Source organism: Cervus canadensis, chromosome 18 (assembly GCF_019320065.1).
Source record: "Cervus canadensis isolate Bull #8, Minnesota chromosome 18, ASM1932006v1, whole genome shotgun sequence".
Classification (NCBI taxonomy): Eukaryota; Metazoa; Chordata; class Mammalia; order Artiodactyla; family Cervidae; genus Cervus; species Cervus canadensis.
This window is the reverse complement of record NC_057403.1, coordinates 60,495,382-60,502,838: the sequence shown is the minus strand read 5'-3', so window position 1 is coordinate 60,502,838 and position 7,457 is coordinate 60,495,382.

Sequence of the window (7,457 nt, the reverse complement as noted above, 5' to 3'; positions counted from 1 at the left end):
GAATGCCAATGACCAAGAGCTGTCAGGCTCTCATCGGAAGATTAAACACAAGTCAAAGATTAATGCTCATGACTCCTACCCCAAACTATAGGGTTGGCCATACCCGAGCCATTAGCAAGGACAGTCCATGCCTCGTCACGGGACGGGGAGAGAAGCAGGTTTCCTCTTATCTAAGTCTCTGAGGTCCTGCCTAGCTCATCTGGTCTGCACTATGGCTTGCTGACTTCCTGAAAGGTCTCAGGTCCCCCTGACCCTGAGTCACAGGAGTCAAGCAAGGAAACGTGCAGGTGGAATCAAGGACAGTGAGAGGGCAATTAGGGGTCAGAAAGCAGTTACCATGTCTTCATAAATTCTGGATACACACTGGTCGTAACCAGACCATTAGCTTCTTCCCAGGCCCAGGAAGGCTCAGGAACAAGCAAGCATTTGGCTGGACAACACAAGCAGGTCAGGCACTGGTGGCCCTGTTCTCCTCCAGGGCTCTCCTCCTGGGCTGTGACCCCAGGGCATTACCATTCCCCAAGCCCTTCTCTGTACACAGCAGGTTGATCAGTCTCTTCAGAATTAAATCCATTTGATCAGGCACACCCCTGGGCCTCTCAAAGTCCCCAGGGTGTTTTGGAGGAGTTAGGGCTTGGCAGTCTAGCTCCTCTAGTCTACCAGTATTACTCCTCAACTCCTGATGTGAGCGCTTCCTGTTTTGAGCACTGTGGTCCCCCCAGAGGTGCTCTGAGAATAGGAAACCAGGAAGAGGGAAATTGGGCCATTGAGAGGAAAGCCAGAATCTAGACAGGAGGAGGAAATGGGCAACACAGGGCATTCTTCCCATGCGTCATGCCCTTCTCTACAGACTTGTCCGTTCCTCAATGAGCCATAGCCCTGCCCCTGACTTGGATGGGGAGCCAGGCTTACAGGCTCATCTGAGAAAAAGGGTCAAGCTGCCAAAGGCATCCATGAGGCACAACCCTACTATTCACACACTCACATTCCAAGACCATCTCCAGTACGTGGCTAAGACCCTGTGGGATTTACCGGTCAAACATAACACTCCACACTCCAAACAGGCCGGATGTTCCCCCTATCTCCCTCTCCTAGATGATTGCTGGGTTCCACAGTCTTTGAGAGAGGTTCACAAGATGTAAGAAGTCTTCTTACCCCAGAGCATTCTGCATCTGGTGAGGTTTTATATGGGTAGAGACACAAACTGTACTTGAGACTGAGGGAAAAACAGGGCCAGGAGTGTGTCTTGCGGGTGAGGAAGAATTCAAACAGTAAAGTAAGTGGAATGAAGAGGGAGAGGGGAGATGACAATCGGGGTACTTATTTACTCTATCATACTGATTTGTGAACATTGTAAGTGTACAACTCCATGAACTGTAAAAAAGAAGTGCCCAAATGCAGATAGGAATTCATTTGCTTGATAAGCTTTGAGGGTTTCGAGGAGGAGTGATGGGATTAGCAAGAATCTGTCTGGAATGACTGTTGAGCCTGGGAGTCCTACGGTGTTGATGGGCTTGGGGAGTGACATGAGTGAGGGTGAGAGTGTGTGTGTGTATGTGTGTGTGTGTTAGTTGCTCAGCCATGTAAGACTCAGAGACCCCATGGACTGTAGTCTGCTGGGCGCCTCTGCCCTGGGATTCTCTAGGCAAGAATACTGGAGTGGGTTGCCATTCCCTTCCCCAGGGGATTTTTCTGACCCAGGCATCGAACCCAGATTGGCTGCACTGAAGGCAGATTCTTTATCATCTGAGCCACCACGGAAGCCCTTATGAGCCTAGAGATGAGGACAACTCACTAAGGTAATGTGGAGTGACACGCAAGAGGCTCTTGCTTTGTAGTTTCATTGACAGTGACCAGGTAAAGAGGGCAGCAGGCACTGGTCATGGATAAGTGACTGAATTTGGTGTTTTCAGACAAACGGGGCTTCTTCACAGGACAGGAATTCTTTGGAAATCTATCTCTGGAGTTCAAAAGACAACAAAGTCTCTGCTCTCCGTTACAGGAGGCTACCCCAAACAGAGAAACGAAGTGAATCAAATATTTGGGAAGAGGAAACAGAGTCTTGGTTCTTGGTAAAGCCACAGAACAGAGATGGAGACAGGATGAGAGTGAGGTGGAAGGGAAAGGGGAGAAAAAACAGGGAACAGATCACATGGAGAAGAGCAGTGGGATCAGGAAGCAGAGTGGGAACAGAAGCAGGCATTGAGGAGGAAGCAGCGCAGGGTCAGGCAGTGAAGGCAGGAAGGAGAGAACGCAGAGAGCGAGGACCACGGAGAATCAGCAGGGAACACGGGGGGGAAAGCATGCCGCAGTCCTGGAGCCACTGGGTCAGCTTTGGGGCTGCTTGTGGGGCAGCTGTGTCCTCCCTGCAGTCTACTAGGAAGCCTGGTTTTGCTCAAAAAGCAGCGCCATCCAGGAATCCACGTGGCAAGAAAACTGGAGTGGGTAGCCATTTCCTGGATTGTAGCCTCTAGATGATCTTCCCCACCCAGGGATTGAACCCGGGTCTCCTGCAAGCAGATTCTTTACCGTCTGAGCCACCACCAGAGCCCAAGTACAAAGATTCAGATAACTTGCTATACCCATAACTTTGGGGAAACACACGGCACTCTATTTGAGCCAGAACAAGTCCAGATGCTTCTGTAAAAGGACAAACTGCAATTCATAGAGGCCAGTTCTAGAGGCTCAGAGGATGCTCAGGCAGGTAAAGAAAGAATCCCCTAGGACCCCTTGTTCTGCAGCTCAGGGTCCTGGGGACAACAGAGAGGGCATTAGACCTTACACGGGAGATTCTGTGTGACCAGACCCATGTACGGGACCCAGCTAGAGAGAGTCCTGCAGGACAAGGGGATCGGCATGGGTCCCGAAGCCCACGTGAGGAAATATTTGCTTGGGGCTCTGGCCTTGTGGCTGTTGTCACAATCAACGATGAAGCTAATCAGAAGACAGTAAATGTCCTCCCAAAGCTTTTGATCATCTAGGAGAAGAAAAGGCATGAGATGGGACAGAGCGGCTTCTGTGGGAAGAGAGGAGTCTTGCTGTTTCAACAAACCCAGGAGACTGGGATGAATGGGGGGATAGAGGGTTGTGGGGCTGCAAGTAGGAGGAAACACTGAAGGATATACCTTTCTAACGCAAAACTCACGAGGTGTGCTTTATCGGTGACCTTGCTGGCATCGCCACCAACACTGTATCATTATTATGCAGATGACGCACAGATCCTAGAGGCTTTTCACAAGTTTCCACAACGCACAGCCTCCAGGAGAACGGAGCCAGACCCTAGAATGAAACCTATGATGCCTACCTCCTGACTGAAGAGTCTGGGTGGACGATTATCTCCCGGCTTTAGGTCAGGTGACCGACTTCGCATCACGCACCCGGCCCTTACCTTGGGTTTCCGGCTTTATTTCAGGTGCCCCCAGCTTTACTTCACGTTCCTATCTTTGGTTCACACCTTCAGGCTGAAGAGCCACGTGCCGGGCTTTATGGAACACACCTGGAACTATGACGGTCCCAAGGCTTTTTACCTCAGTTTCCCGGCATTTACCTCACGTAGACCTGCTTTAAGTCATCTTGCTGCGCTTATGGCACCTGACCTCTCCCAGGGTTCACGTCACTGCTTTATGGCACTGCTGAGGCTTCATTTACATCATTCCCCGTCTTTACATTACTTGGCCCAGCTTTACAGTAGTAAAGTCCCCAGGCTTTGTCTATATCAATTTCCAGCTTTACATCTGCAGACCTTGCTTTACCTCACCTGACCCTGCTTTAGGGCACTTCCCCTAACTGGCCTGATCTCAGGTTTTTGGACTTTTCGGCCAGCAATCTAGCTTTCTCTCTCCTATCCTGGCTAAAATATCCTGACCCTGCTTTTCGCCAGGAGCCTGGCTTTATCTCGCGTGCCCTACTTTATATCAGGACTTGTTATAGGGAAGAAAGGAAGAACTAATCTGACTTCAAATTACATTTGTTTCCTTTTTTTTAAAAAAGTATTCATTTATTTTTGGCTGCACTGGTTTTTTGTTGCTGCAAATAGGCTTTCTCTAGTTGCAGGCAGCAGGGGCTACTCTTCCTTGCGATGCACAGGCATCTCATAGCCATGGCTCCTCTTGTTGCCGAGCACAGGCTCTAGGCACACAGGCTTCAGTAGCTGTGGTGCAGGGATTAGCTGCCCTGAGGCATGTGGGATCTTCCCCTGGCCAGGGATCAAACTGTCCCCTGCATTGGTACATGGAGTCTTAACCACTGGACCCCTGGGGAAACCTTGTTTCTTTCATTTTAACCTTTGCTTTCTACTGTTTTTACTACAAGGTAGTCACTAAAGGAATGTCTACTATTGCCGAAAATACACATAATGGCCTATCTCCAACCCTGTCCCCCCATGCCTGAATGTTAAATTAAAATACCTTTGTTAAGCTCCCAGGAAACATCCTGAACCAGCCCACCTGTGAATAGCTACAGAAAAGAAAAAATTAACACATCCCCTTCCACAATTAACACATCCCCTTCCACAGTCTGGCCGAAACCAGGAGATCTTTGCAACAACTCATGGTCTTTTTATCCTCACCTCCCCTTTCTTTACTCTTGCCTGAAAAATCCCATGGACAGAGGAGCCTTGTAGGCTGCAGTCCAAAGGGTCGCTAAGAGTTGGACACAACTGAGCGACTTCACTTTCACTTTTCACTTTCATGCATTGGAGAAGGAAATGGCAACCCACTCCAGTGTTCTTGCCTGGAGAATCCCAGGGACGGCGGAGCCTGGTGGGCTGCCATCTGTGGGGTCGCACAGAGTCGGACACAACTGAAGCGACTTAGCAGCAGCAGCCCCTTTCTTTGTTCTCTAAAAGATACTAGCTTCCAGACCCTGGTAAGATGCTTTTCTAGGACACTAGCTCACCATCTTCTCGGAATCCTGGCATGATGAACAAAGTCCTTATTCCATGCCCCAACACCTGGCTCCTGATTTGCTGGCCTATCGTGCGGCAAAGAGAATGAGCTCGGAGCTGGCAAGTTCCCTTTGTGCTGCTTTTCCATGGGGAGCGCTACTGCACACGGCCAACCAGCTGGGTTTCTATGGCTGCACAATCCATTCTCTTAAGACGTGCTTAACTGGAGAGACCATAACCTTGCTTACTGAGCGGACCCTGCATGGCTGAACTCTTTATTTCTGTCTTCACCACTCAACCTCCCAATTGGGTGGACATTCATACTTTCATGAATAGAAAGCTTGTGTGTATTAGTCGCTCAATCTTATCTGACTCTTTGCGACCCTATGACCCTATGGATTGTAACCCGCCAGACTACTCTGTCCTTGGAATTCTCCTGGCAAGAATACTGGACTGGGGTGTTATTCCCTTCTCCAGGGGTAGGATGCTTACCGGGGATAGTTAAACAGTTCAGTCGCCCAGTGGTGTCCAACTCTTTGCAACCCCATGCACTGCAGTACACCAGGCTTCCCTGTCCATCACCAACTCCCAAAGCTTGCTGAAACTCAAGTCCATCACCTCATCCTCTGTCGTCCTCTTCTCCTCCCACCTTCAATCTTTCCCAGCATCTTTTCCAATGAGTCACCTCTTTGCAGCAGGTGGCCGAAGTTTTGGAGTTTCAGCTTCAGCATCAGTCCTTCTGTTAGGGGAAGCACACTGATTGAAACCCCCCACCCCGGCCAGGCACTGTAATAACCATTCCCATGAGTTGTTTTATGACAGGAGATCCTGGTAAGAAATACAGAACTAATAAGCCACCACCAACCGGAAGAGCTCAGGAAAGGTCGTGTGTCCGTCCACGTCCCAGAATCCCTCTCGTTAGCATCCATCTTGGCTGAGGGATGCATGCGCCACCAGGAAAGACTCTGAATTAGAATGACTGACCAAAGACGACCCAGAAACTAATCACCATAAAACCTGAGACTGCACATAAAACCTGAACTGCAGAGCAGTTCTCCTGGGTTCCCTTACCCTCCTGCTCTCCCTCCGGGTGCCCTTTCCCAATAAAATCTCTTGCTCTGTCAGCACATGTGTCTCCTTGGACAATTCATTTCTGAGTGTTAGACAAGAGCCCAATTTCAGGCCCTGGAAGGGGTCCCCCTTCCTACAACACTTCCAATGAATATTCAGTACTGATCTCCTTTAGGATGGACTGATTGGATCTCCTTGCAGTCAAGGGACTCTCAAGAGTCTTCTCCAACACCACAGTTCAAAAGCATCAATTCCTCAGTGATAAATGGAGGATAAATGAAGGGTGGACAAATGGAGGATGGCTTCTGACAAGGCTACAGAGGAAGGCTTCCCTGGTGGCTCACACAATGAAGCGTCTGCCTGCAGTGCGGGAGACCTGGGTTCAATCCCTGGGTCGGGAAGATCCCCTGGAGAAGGAAATGGCAACTCAATCCAGTACTCCTTTTTTAAAAATTTATTTTAATTGGAGGCTAATTACAATATTGTGGTGGTTTTTGCTGTACATTGACATGAATCAGCCACGGGTGCACATGTGTTCCCCATCCTGAACCCCCCTCCCACTTCCCTCCCCATCCCATCCCTCAGGGTCATCCCAGTGCACCGGCCCTGAGCGCCCTGTCTCAGGCATCAAATCTGGACTCACAATCTGTTTCTCATATGGTAATAAACATGTTTCAGTGCTATTCTCTCAAATCATCCCACCCTAGCCTTCTCCCACAGAGTCCAAAAGTCTGTTCTTCACATCTGTCTCTTTTGCTGTCTCGCATATAGGGTCATTGTTACCATCTTTCTAAATTCCATATATATGCATTAATATACTGTATAGGTGTTTTCCTGACTTACTTCACTCTGTATAATAGGCTCCAGTTTCATCCACCTCATTAGAACTGATTCAAATGCCTGAATTCCACGGAAAATCCCATGGGCTGAGGAGCCTGGCAGACTACAGTCCTGGGGTTGCAAAGAGTCGGACAGGACAGAGCGACTTCACTTTCACTTTTCACAGAGGAAGCACACCAGCCCCATCTAGTGTGCTTCTGAAGCAAATCTGGCAGTTTCTATTGCTGAGCCTAGGGGCTTTCCAGGTGGCTCAGTGGTTGAGTCCACCTGCCACTGTTGGAAACTCGGGTTCAACCTCGGTCGGAAGTCCCCCGAAGGAGGAAATGGCAACCCACTTCAGGCCTTGCCTGGAAAATTCCATGGATAAAGGAGCCTGGTGAGTACATGGGGTCCCAAAGAATCAGACATGACCGAATACAAAACAGAATTGCTGAGCCTAACTGGGATCCTAATAATGGAGGCATACCACACCTAGAGCATTATAGAAAGTGTATCTTACCAGGTTTTTGAAAGGGTATGCCTAGGCAAAAGAGCTTAAACAAAATTCAGGAGATACAACAAAAACTTAATGAGGCTCCATCAGAGTTACGGCTCAATCAATAAAGAATCTGCCTGCAGTGCAGGAGACAGAGGAGATGCAGGTTCAATTCCTGGGTTGGGA